Genomic DNA, 13,474 nt, shown 5'->3' with positions numbered 1-13,474 from the left:
TGATGACCCATAGAATCATGATCTTACAAAATGGTGGCTCTTTTATGCCACTCAGTTTTTGGAAGGTTTGTTGTGCAGCAGTACATCTTTAGAACAGTTTTCAATATCTGTGGATATTTTCTTAGTTCTACTTATACTACATTAGCTAATATGATCTCACATTACTTTTCTATCACCTAAACACTGAGGGTTCAGACCTCTAACCCTTGTCCGTCTATACTCAGTGCAGTTCACTTCAGTCGCTCAGTCATGTCTGACTCTTTGCAACTCTATGGACTGCAGCATTCCAGGCTTCCCTGTCCATCACCAACTCCCGGAGCCTGCTCAAACTCATGTCCATTGTGTCGGTGATACCATCCAACCATCTCATCCTCTGTCATCCCCTTCTCCTCTCGCCTTCAGTGTTTACCAGCACCAGGGTCTTTTCCAATGAGTCAGTTCACATCAGGTGGCCAAAGTATTGGAGTTTCAGCTTCAGCATCAGTCCTTCCAATGGATATTCAGGACTGATTTCCTTTAGGATTCATTGGTTGGATCTCTTGCCTTGAGAACCTCATGAACAGTATGAAAGGCAAAAAGATCTACACTCACGTGCTAGAGAAATTTCCTTCAGTCTCTGGGCTTTAACTTGCATCCTTACAGTATGACTTTCTAATTTATATCTGTAGCTCTCACATTATTCCTTATATTTAGATCCTTTGCCCAGTTTTAAACTGGATTATTGTTTTTCTGCTATTTGTTGTTGTTTAGTCACTAAGTCATGTCTCTCTTGCAGCCTCATGAACTATAACTTGCCAGACTGCAGTATTCCCAATGGCCTCCTTGGACATCTCCAGTTTAATGTCTAATAGGCATTTCAAACTCAGCACATTCAAACTTAAGTCCTAATTGCCTTAACATACACAGCAACTCTCATACTGTTTCCCATCCAGGTACATGATACTCAGGGTCAACCAGTGCCTCAAACATCATAGATGCTACCTTTGATTCTTCTTTTTCTCCAGTACTTCACTTTGATCCATCAGTAAGCACTGTGGACTCTACCTTAGAATAGGTTTCAAGCTGAGCGATCTTATAAAACATAAATCAGATCATATCATTCATCCTGAGAATGGCTTTTGTTCCCACCATGGCAAAATCTAAAACTCTTACCATGGCCTCATATAACCTGGCTCCAGGTGACTTCTCCATCCTCATAGCCCTTTCTTTCCCTCCCTTACTAGAATAAATGTGCTTTATTCTAGCACATTTGCCTTTCTGTTGGGCTCAGGGATCCTAGGGATCCTGCCCGACATCTGGAATTCTCCTTCTTCATGTATTTCCATAGCTCATTCCTGAAATTCAGTCAGGTCTTGGTAAAAGTGCCTCAGAAAGTCCTCCTTGTCAGTCACATCTATAATAAGAACCCCTCTGTCTCCATCATTTTCCCATAAAGTTGCTTTATTTTTTCTCATTGTACTTTTTATCACCTGCAATGGGCATGTTAAGTAAGTAAGTGTTAGTCGCTCAGTCGTGCCCGACGTTTTGTGACCCCAAGGACTGCAGCCCACCAGGCTCCTCTGTTCATGAGATTTTCCAGGCAAGGATACTGGAGTGGGTTGCCATTTCCTTCTCCGGGGATCTTCCCAACCCAAGGATTGAATCCGGGTCTCCTGCGCTGCAGGCAGATTCTTTACTGACTGCAATGACATGTTACCAGTATTCATTTATTTGATTACTTGTTTATTGCCAGTACCATGATCATGTAACCTCTTTAAAGCCAGATTCTTTTTCTTGTTCACTACTCTACCCCCAGTTCTTGAACAGTGCCTGGGGACACTACTACCAGGCAAATCAGTTGATTAAGTAAACTCCTTGATCGACTAAATTAACTCTTTTTATTCATCTTTTAATTCTTCCACCCACAGCCTTGAATATTTCCTGATAAAGATTGGCTACTTAAGGAATATTTGTGAAGGTGTTGAAATCAAGCCTGGAAGTGACTCATAACAACTTTTGAAGCTGTCTTCTTTTGATTAAAATCTTTAATCAGGCAGTTTGTGAGACCCAATTTCCATAAATTCTGGGTAGTAAAGGTTCTGATTTCCATCTTCTTAAGTGTCCAGTAATTTTGAGTGTTCAATATTTCTGTTGCTGAGGGGGTCCTTGAGGAAGGTTCACTTTGTTTTGTTAAGTCTAAAAATCACGATACCTGAATATCTTTGATTACTTTTCTGTCATCATTGGAGAAGCTACACAAACCATGCGTGGAAGTATTCTGAGTAAATTGTTTCTTATCCTTTAAAGAAAATCTGAATTATAATAGAACAATGGAGGAGGAGTGTTATCTTAAGACAAATTTCAGGATCTCATCTAATCTGTGAGGCAAGGCACATACATATTCCTGAATATATAACATGCTGGTGAAAGTCATATATTTTAAAAATTAAAAAAAATTGAAATTCTCAAACATTAGCCAGGTCTTACTTGATTATTAGCAATATGTATATTTTTTAAACTTGATTTCTAGACAAAAAATCTTCCTAGGAATTCTTAGTATTCTAGAGAACTGGGGGAGTTCATGACATCCTTGTGCCATCAAAAACACATCAGCATGTTTGGATCATTACTCTTCACTGATAAAATTGTCTTTCTTAACCAACTCCACATCCTCTTTTGTATTTCAATTTTCCTGCAATATTAAACACTGCAGAAATGACAGTGCTGATTTTTTCAAATATTTCTTTCATGTGCTCCCTTTATTTTGCCAGATAAATTATTCAATAAATTTTGCATATGGTTCATTAATCCTTGGTCGTGTGCCTTTTTTTTTTTTCCCCTTTAGAGGTAAAAATATGGTGTGCTGTATTTCTAAATAAAGCCCCTTTTTTGGCTGTTCATTGTGCCCTTTACCTGAAGTGTATAATTGGATTCTTCACTCATTTATCTCAAAATATATACCACCAACTGAGTTGGAAAAACGTAGCATTACTAAGTTTAAATGCAACAATTCTATGCATTCAAATATAATATTACACTGAGAAGATGTATTATCTTTAGTCTGCCAGAAAGCCACTTTAGTGTTTCAGACAACAAATTGCTCATGGTACATTTTCTATTCTGACATATTGCAGAACCGAATAAAAATAAAAGGTACAATTTGAACTATCACTAACAATTTGCTGCTTTTTATGGCACATTTCAGATTTTCTTAATGTGGCTGACTTAATTTCACAAAGAAAGTACGTTTCATCCTAGTATCTGCGTGTACCTTATCTATCATGTTTCTGCAGTTATGAAAATGAACGGATGCCAAGCATAAAAACTCCTGGTTTTGAATCCATGAATTAGAGTGAATTATAACTTCCTTCCTTGAAGCAATATTGCATAGTGTGAAGAGCAGGTGTCTTGGCACCAGATTACTCAACTTCATCTCTGCTCTGACACCTCCTAGGCCTGGATGGGTTTTATAACCACCCTGTGCCTCAGTTTCCTATCAGTATGGTAGGTATAATCATAGTACCAATCTCATAGGGATGAATTGAGCTTTACAGGTAGAAACTGTATAAAATACTGAGATTTTGTACTAGGCAAGTAATATCTGGTTTTATTTCTAAAATACTCATTTTTCTATCCAAAATATAATATTTATTAGATTGTTACTATATATCAACAGTCATATCTTACATATGTCTGTAGTTATGACAGACATGGTCTGCATACTTTCTAAAGAGTCTAATTGAATTTAAAAACTGTTTAAAAGGCACAAAGCCATATGCATGATCACTTACCACCACTGCTCCCACCCTGTACTCCCACCCCTACCTCATTCTACTTTTACCCTTACAGTCATTCTAAATGCAGCAGCAAGAGAAATATTTTTAAAAGGTTAATCACGTTATCAGTTCAGTTCAGTCGCTCAGTCGTGTCCAACCCTTTGCAACCCCATGAACCGCAGCACGTCAGGCCTCCCTGTCCATCACCAACTCCCAGAGTCCACCCAAACCCATGTCCATTGAGTCAGTGATGCCATCCAACCATCTCATCCTTTGTTGTCCCCTTCTCCTCCTGCCCTCAATCTTTCCCAACATCAGGGTCTTTTCCAATGAGTCAGCTCTTCGAATCAGGTGGCCAAAGGATTGGAGTTTCAGCTTCAACATCAGTCTTTCCAATGAACACCCAGGAGTGATCTCCTTTAGGATGGACTGTTTGGATCTCCCTGCAGTCCAAGGGACTCTCAAGAGTCTTCTCCAACACGCAATTCAAAAGCATCACTTCTTCGGCGCTCAGCTTTCTTTATAGTCCAACTCTCACATCCATACATGACCACTGGAAAAACCATAGCCTTGACTAGATGGACCTTTGTTGACAAAGTAATGTTATATCATGTTATATTTCTATTCAAAACATAGCATTGGCCTCCATTTCACACAGTCAAAACTAATTCCTTAACCTGGCTTGCAAGCCCCAGCATGATCTGCCCATTCCTCTCTGATCTCTACTGGATACCGCAGTCATCATCCTAGCCACACTAGCATCCTTACTATGTCTCAAACCCAGCCAGACACACTCCCAACTCAGGGTCTTCGCACAAGCTATTTCCTCTTCCTGAGACCCCTTTCCTCTAGAAAGCCACATCCTTACATCCTTCAAACTTTACGAAAATATCATCTTCTTACTGAGGCCTACCCTGACTGCCCTATCTGAAATTGCAGTCTGCCCCCTACTCCATCGTTTTCAAACCCCCTTGCTGCTGCTGCTGCTGCTACTAAGTCACTTTAGTCGTGTCTGACTCTGTGCGACCCCATAGATGGCAGCCCACCCGGCTCCCCCCTCCCTGGGATTCTCCAGACAAGAACACTGGAGAGGGTTGCCATTTCCTTCTCCAGTGCATGAAAATGAAAAGTGAAAGTGAAGTCGCTCAGTCATGTCCGACTCTTAGTGACCCCATGGACTGCAGCCTACAAGGCCCCTCCGTCCATGGGATTTTCCAGGTAAGAGTACTGGAGTGGGGTGCCATTGCCTTCTCCTCAAACCCCCTTAACCTACCCTCTTTTTTTCTCTTTTATCATAGCACTTAGCACCTTCCAAAATAGTATATTAATATTATTTACATATTGTATTTATTTTATGTTTCCCTCACCAGAATGTAAGCTCCACCAGGGCAGGATTTGTTTTATTTACTCATATGTCCCAAGAACTCAGGATCCTGTATGATACTTAGTAGTTACTCAATAAATTGTTGAAATACATCAAAATTTTCAACAAATACAATAGGCTAGAGTGTTTAAATTCAATGATATGGTCTTTTTAAAGTAGCACTAGGGAAGGAAGGAAGGGGCTTTTGCTTTATTCCAAAGTGTGTCATTACACACTTTGGAATTTTAGGGTTTATTCACAGATATGCTTTTTTAGTATATTTAATTTTAAAATATCTTTTAAGTTGGAAAGTACTGATCTTTATGGGATAATTTCATTCTTGGAAACAGCTGGAAGAGAATATGGTAAATTAATAAATTGATTAAGATAGTATTTTGAGGAAGGAAGGAAGGGACTCAAATAACGAGGCAAATTGACTTGAATCACTAGTGAGTTGACAATTTCAAAGTACTCTGGTCAAATGGAAGGATAACACTGGTCCACATTCCAAAGGTTACTTTGAAATTTAACATTTATTTTGATACAGAAGACCTAAGTTTTCAAAATCTTGGTAAATTTTATTTTTCCATACATAAAAAGTGATATGATTCTACTATGCAGTTTTATCATGAGTTCTGCCAGGAACTCAAAATAAACATTGTAAGGCTTACACATTTGGATCAGGGGGCAGGAAAACACAGTATAATGCAGCAGAAGAAGCAGGTGCCTTTTTTAAAAAGAAGATATTTATTTGGCTGTGCCAGGTCTTAGTTGCAACAAGCAGGGTCTTCAATTTTCATTGTGGTACACGAGACCTTTTAGTTGTGGGTTGTCAGATCTAGTTCCCTGACTAGGGCTGGAACCTGGGTCCCCTGCTTTGGAAGCTCAGAGTCTTAGCCACTGGACAATCAGGAAATTCCCAAGAAGCGCATGCTTACAGCCATGTAGATCTAAGGTTATTTCCCACCTTAACCCCCTTGTGTTGTATGATGTTGGAAAATAAACTTAAGTTCTGATTCTGTTTTTTTTTTTTTTTTACTTGTAAAATAAGCATAAACATCCACATCCCACAATAAACATCACACAATTAAACATGAGAGAATGAAGAGACCAAGTACATCAGGAACAAGCGTCATGGTCGGCTCAGAATACCTGTAAGTAAGCCAACGCCTGCCACTAACAGTGTATAGTTGTCACTTAGTTGCTAAGTCATGTCTGACTTTCTTTGTGACTCCACGAACTGTAGCCCACCAGACTCCTCTGTCCATGGGATCCTCTAGGCAAGAATACTGGAGTGGTTGCCACTCCCTTCTCCAGGGGATCTTCCTGACATAGGGATCCAACCCACATCTCCGGCATTGGCAGGCAGGTTCTTAACCACTGAGCATCCAGGGAAGCCCATCTGGGTAGTGAGTAGAGGGCTTTATTCACATTATCACAATCAATCCTTATAACAAGCCTATGAGGTAGGTAGCAGTATTATCTTTATCTTGCAGATAAGGAAATTGGAGCTTAGGGAATTTAGAGGTTAATTCACTTCTCCCTTTCCCCCAATTTTTGAAACACCCATTAAATTTTATTAGTGTCAAGAGTACTATAAGAACAGTGTATCGATGCATCTGTAGTTTTCTTCAACAGAAAATAAAAATGAAGAAAGCTGATAAGTAGATTTAATAGAAATTCAATCCACAAAATGTTCTGTTTTAATTTTGGTCAGTGTGCATTTTGTGTGTATAATGCCTATTATTTTAGCTTTTCAATTTATATATTCACCATACATAGGGAAGTTACTTTGAATTTGGTGCTTACATCTTTAGTTCTGCAAATTTGGAAATCACTTATCATAATACTTGACATCTTATGGACTGAAGGCAATTGTAAAACACACTAAATTATCTTGGAAATAGGTGTGATAGTGTTTTATCCATCCCAGAAAAGATGCAGAAGGTAAGAGAAGTATCATGTGGAGAAAAGAATAGAATGGTTGAAAATTAGTTTACATGAGGAAAGACATACATTTGTTTAGATTTAATTCACATAATTAGTTTTAAAAGTAGTATTTTTATTTCTCTGCCTTTTGATATGATACTAGCAGATATGGTATGAAATGGGAGCAGATTCTCTGATTTCTAAGCTTCTCAAGATAATGTTCTAATGTTTGTCCCTAAAAGGACCTTTGAAATTATCTGGCGCACACTCAGAGAATGGAAGTATCATTCCAAGACTACTAAGCAGTAAGAGCCAGAACAGAAATAGTCCAGGGGTCCTCACCACTACCCAGGCCTTCTGTTTCACTTTTCTGTTCTCAACAACATTTCTTAATAAAATTTAAACCTGCAACTCTTGGGTTCAGGCAGGCTTGTAGTTAGCCAGGACAACAGTAGAAAAGTGTGACGACCAATGTCAAACTTCTGAAATACCAAATAAGGACTTTCTTCATTTTGGGGGAAAAAAAAAAAAAAAACAGAAAAATTGACACCAAATGCTTCTAAATGCCCTGAGAAGCACCTCTTGACTCTGCTAGACATAGATACAATAGGTATTGTTTATAAGACACTGAAAATTCATGGCTTAGTTTTTCAGAATTTCCCTGAAGGTAAAAGACCTCTAGATTTGGCTCACAAAATAGTGAGATCTTGCTATTTAAAGGTGGTCCAAGTAGAATCAAATGTCTGATTTTGCCCCTTGAGGAACGAGACTCTGAACCTTCTTGTTTTCTCACATTCAAGGTTGAGCACAATGTTTTCTCCAACAGTGCCTAATAATTATGGATTTTTAAAAGTGGTCCATTTTTTAGGTGGCCTGTGTTGGAAATTGTCCCAACAAATGAAAATATTGCAGCTGTTTTATTATGTGGCTGTATTATACTTTCAATCATCATAATAGTCACCCTTTAGGACTTTTCCAGAGAAAAAACTCGTCCCCAGAGGTCACAAATGGAACGTCTCATTGAGGTGCTTCCAAGCTGTCCTCCTTTTCCAACCAATTGCCCCTCTGTGAGAAGTCAGAAAAAATTCCAGGCTGCTGTCAAGTTTACCAGTCTGTAAACAGTCTATTTCAAGAAATTCCAGCATATCAAATTCCAAATTTAAATTAATAGATAAATCATCAGGGTGTGTGAAAAATAATTAGTTTCCAAGAATATTTTCCAGATGATTCATTTAAAAATGACTGTCTAATGTGATGGTTTGTGAATAACAAGTCTTCAGAGGCAGACCTGGGAAGAACCCTGTGCCTACATTTTTAATAAGCACCTGGGATTCTGATGTAGTTTTTTTTAATCTACTTATAAAATATATGACTCAAAACATGCATATTTAAGGAGGTATCAGTTGTATAAAGTTCTTTGCTCCTTTCTGTTTGCCATTTTGTAGCATCAGATTTTCCCCTCTAATTTATTATTCCTTGAAAATAATACAATCAAAGCTTTAAGAGCTCATTGTTAGCTGTTTGATTTTAGAAAATCAAATGTACAAATGCAAGTTTAATGACACTAAGTAAGAAAAAACTTGTAGTAATGTTACTATTAAAATGGTTGCCAGAGACAGTTGACCTCAAAAGACAGGATATTACAAATGAAACCTGACAAACAGTCCCTTGAGAAAAAACAAGAACAACAGAGGGAGAAACCTTGGGCTTATGTGGTAACAAAGTCAAAGTGAGATTTCCTGAATGTCAGAGCAATGAAGCAGGCAGTAACGTTTTTACTGTGAAAAGATAATCAGGGATCAGCCTGCACGTTGGCTGGAATGACTTGATTTCCTTTAACCTTTGAGTTCTCTTTGCCGAACCTGTGTGTCAATAACAGCTATATGTGAGTACAGTGGGGAATATTATTACTAAAAGGAGTTTTAAGATATATTACCTGATTTGAGGTAGAAATACACTCCTGTCAAAGGCAATCATTGTCTGATATTGTTGCTGATACTGTCCTGATATTACTCATTGCTTCTGATACTGTTCTGGAAACTGTTCTTTACATTTATCCAGGACATTTAAAATAAGTTAGGGAATTTTTATAACCCTGGATACAATGACATTTGTCATCACTCATTGCTTTGGTTTCATGAATATAGAAATTACCCTCCAGGAATGTGAAAACAGGAATAATATAACAGTTTTGAGTTCTCAGGGAGCAAAAGACATAAGAATTAATTCCAATTCTGTTGCTTTTAAGTAGCAATCATAACATATACTAAAATTCCATGAAAAACAGGACAGTGTAGCTGACATTAATCCTAAGCAAAATCCCATAGGAGATTTTTCAAAATAATGATTTTTCACTGATTGCATAAAAAGTGTTCCCAGTAGAGGCAGCAGAGAGTTCAGAGAGGACTGTCATCTTTTGTTTTTGTTTTTGTAGCTAGTGTTATTAATTAACTTTGTAATAAGTATGTCTTGATTTTAACTTGAAAACATTGGTTGCTCATTTATCTGAGCATGCCAGAGGATGACGAACTAGTAATAGCAGAATTGGGTTGATTCACAACTGATAGAACAATGAAACTTTTTAAATTAGTTAGTTTTTAATTAGCCAATGTCAATCTAGATGAAAGTCTTTAGAAATGACATGCTAGACTCTGCCTTTGGCTTTTTCTAGAATTATCAAACTATCTGACTGACAAATCATCGAAAATGGAAATGGGTGTCTTATACATTCAACGGCAAAATCTGAGGCCAAGAATTTTCAAGTCTGAAATAATAGGCAAGATTCAATAAGTTGAATCTTACAGAAAGTGTGTAAAAACTTCTACTTAAAGCCACAGTTCACCTGAAGAAGATTAGGATGGAAATATCTCTCTTAGAGGCAGAAGAATTTTACTAAGTAATTTCACAGAAGTTATTCCTGTCTTAGGTTGCATAGGCAGACAGACAAGGGAAGTGAATGACTTGTTCTACCTAAATGTTCTAGAACTTCACCAATTTTGCTTTATCAGTGCTGGGCATCAGACCTCAGGAGGCATAGAGACTGAGTATAGAAACTTCCCTGGTGATCCAGTGGCCAAGACTCCTTGCTCCCTATGCAGGGGGTCTGGGTTCGATCCCTGGTCAGGAAACTAGATCCCATGTGCCACAACTAAAGATCTCGTGTGCCACAACTAAAGATCTCGTGTGCCGCAACTAAGCCCAGCTGCAGCCAACTAAATAAACACTTTTAGAAAAAACTGAGTATATGTGAATGAGAATGGCTAGGATGATAGATAAAACCCAAACTGTTTCACACTATCAATATCTGAAGGAAATGGGGACACTTAAGTGAGAATGAGTGGGTGTGATACCATAGGTATGGAACTGGACTTCCTTCAGTATACTTCAGTAGTGTATAGATCTAGGACTCAAGGATGGATGCTAACTGGTGGATTCCAATTCAACAAATGGTAAAGCTTTTAAGTGATTTGATATAACTGAATAGGGCAACTCAAGGAGGCCAAACAAATGTTAAAATGGTGGAGATGATGCTACTGAAGCATCACATAAAATAAGGTTATAGTTTAGATCACTAGGCTTTAAACTGGGCTGTCTGGAGTATTCAGGTTCAGGGTGTCCCTTTGGAGGTGGAAGAGGATGGAAGATGTTGACTGAGCTGACTCTCACCCAAGGCTCACAGTCCACTTTGTTTGGATATTGGCTTCTCTTAAGATTTTTTTTTTCCCCTAAGCTAAAGTCTCCATGGTTGGGAAAAAGAAAAGAGAAAAAAAGGAGAAGGAAAAGATTAGACAATAGTTTATCTCTTCCAGACTTAGGACTCCAAATAGTAGCAACTGAGATATATTTTAAGTGTGAAAAATAATACCTCAAGAGAGTTTGAGAAAATTAAATCCCCAAATTTGTGTACCCAACATACACACAACACCCCTATCTGTCTCCCTCTCTCTCTCACACACACACATACACAAGAAAATACGCATTTTAAGAGCCCTCATCACTCAGTGCTAAGCTATTTTTTTTCTCATTTGTTGCATATATCCAATACTCGTGACCATGATTCTCCTGCTTGTTTAAAAAAAATAGTAAAAAAAAAAATTATCTTTTAGTTCAAACATCTAAATGAACTTTGTATAAAATTAAGTTAAATATCAAGCACTCAGTTATCCCTCCAGGGTAGTCAGGAGAGCCGGTTTCCTCCAATCATCTGTCTAGTTCCAGGTCACCGGATGTAGAGTTAACCCAAGGAGAGAGTTGGGTGAATTCAAAGCTCAGTATATTTTTCTAAGTCAAGACAGTATGTGGATATGCATTTCTGCCTTTAAAGCTAAATACCACATTTAATTATATCTGTTGTAACATTCTATCTGTAATTCAATAACAAAAGAGATCAATTATTATACAGCAGGATTATCAAAAATAACATCAACCACATGGAAAGCATATCAGTGCCTAAATGCACATGCTTTCAGCAAACACTTATTGAGCACCTTTCATGTGCCAGGTGCGGTTCTAGGCCCAAGGGACACATCAGCAAGCCCTGACCTTGGGAGGGTTATATTCTAGTAGATAATATGCAAATAAACACGCCAGGTGGTGACAAGTGCTGTTACGGAAGATGTAGCAGTTGTCACTGGGTAGAGATCAGTGGGGGCTGCTGTTTTGTATCAACTCAGAACAATACAAGGTTAAAGTGTGGCTGCAACGAGTGTCTCAATCAGGATGCTTGTATAAAAACAATAGGTGATGAGTTTTCATAATGCTCCTACTTCAAAAGTTTTGCGCAGAGCAAGTATCAACTGCCTGCTTTAGCAACTCTCTTCCTTTGTTATGCATGTTTTACTTTGTGGTTTGTCTGGTTTCCTTTTGACTTCCTCAGGCTGTCCAGCATTCTGAAGAGAATTATATTACCTGTAACTCCCCCTCCTCCCAACTGACTGAGCTTGTGCTAAAAATAACTCTAAGATGGTTTCACTATTATTCTTTTTAGCCGACAAACTTGCTTTTTCTTCAAAATTATTTTCCAGTTTATATACATTTTTTTTCTGATTAAGAACATTTACAGTCAGACACGACTGAAGTGACTTAGCAGCAGCAGCAGCACTCCCATATTTTCACTTTTTTAATAAACGTATTAACTGTGTCATTTACCTGTGTGAGTGTATTTGTCTTTTCTTTCTCTGCATGATCGCATGGTAATGAAAGGATAAAAACAATTTCTGCCTCCTCAAGAAAGAATTGGAGATAAATTTTTTTTTCATTCTAATTTTTTAAAATGAGAAATTTCAGGCCTTCTCTATTTGTTATAGGAAAAATATGCTTGTTTGTATTTTTCTATTAATCTCTTCAAACCAATATTACATTGCATTGATTATGAAATTATATAGAGAATGATTATCATTGGGAAAAATTGTATAAGTGTAAAAACAAGTTGTATAAAAGCATTATTTAACCTGTAAAATATGTTGTTGGTTAGATTTGATTAGACTGTGAGATAGACACCAACGTTCATATATAACTTCCAATTTTTATGTAAGCCTATAATAACCTCTCCCATCCTCCACCTCGTTAAATGCTTTTGACTATAGTGTCTCCATCCTGCAAGCAAGCCTCTGTTGTTTTCATTTTTAAACATTTGGAAAAGGTGAAGGGACAAAGTAATGACATGGGAACCTTTTCTTAGGAGTTAGAGGGAATTTTAAAATATTTTAAAGCATAACCAAGGAATGTTCTACACAGAGTAAATTTAAAGATCCCATTCAGTTATAATTTATGAGTCTTACATTTTTTTGTTAACTTATTACTGATACTTAGACATTCCATGATCCCTGATTCATTCTTCTTCATTACTATGACAATATCTTTGAAAGGTTATTACCTTAAACTATATATATATATATATATAGTAAATAATTATGTTATGATTTATCATGTATACTATGCACTCATAAATAGCCCTGTAATATCCTTAATTTTGAATCAGTTGACCTTGACCTTTATTACAACCGAGTGTGGAGGTAGAAAGCAGGTTGAATAAGAATTATTAGGTTAAAAGCCACTTGAGGAGGTAACATATTGAGATGAAAGAGCTCTGGAAAACAAAAAGATAAAATAAAATAAAAAAATAAGACCTTCAGATTCAACCTGGCAATGTCACTAAGGTGATCCATTGTCATTTCAGGCAACTCAGCAAAGGCCTCTGGAGTATAGTCCCTCACAGGTGTCAATCCACAGTGACAGCTGTGAATGCCTCAGAGACCAAGTGTGGAAATGGCTTGGGTTAGATAAAAGTGGTAGGGACGCTGGTAAACTGGAGACACATGGCCTTCCTAAAGACATTAATTTCAAAATTTTGAAACTTGGTGATAACTGTTGAATCCTTTTTAACTCTAATACTCTGTGCTTTTGAACTGGATTTGCAAATAAAATC

General features: G+C 37.5%; 1 protein-coding gene across 8 annotated transcripts in view; it reads left to right on the top strand.

Moving 5' to 3' along the window:
- LOC147379347 (uncharacterized) overlaps window positions 1–13,474 on the top strand; it is a 223,063-nt gene that overhangs the window by 189,139 nt on the left and 20,450 nt on the right. For 2 of the 8 annotated variants that reach the window (XR_015132985.1, XR_015132978.1), the window contains one exon: window positions 1,908–2,767. The exons of 4 other annotated variants lie outside the window; for them this stretch is intronic. The gene's annotated coding sequence lies outside the window, so the exon portion shown is untranslated. Of the gene's footprint in view, window positions 1–1,907; window positions 2,768–13,474 lie in introns of those variants that run through there. 2 more of the 8 variants (XR_015132932.1, XR_015132917.1) reach the window with 2 other exon arrangements.

The sequence above is a fragment of the Bos grunniens genome, chromosome 1, assembly GCF_055505025.1.
Source record: "Bos grunniens cultivar Pamir isolate PY7600 chromosome 1, Bosgru_T2T1.0, whole genome shotgun sequence".
Taxonomy (NCBI): domain Eukaryota; kingdom Metazoa; phylum Chordata; class Mammalia; order Artiodactyla; family Bovidae; genus Bos; species Bos grunniens.
This window is presented reverse-complemented; position numbering and strand designations above follow the sequence as displayed.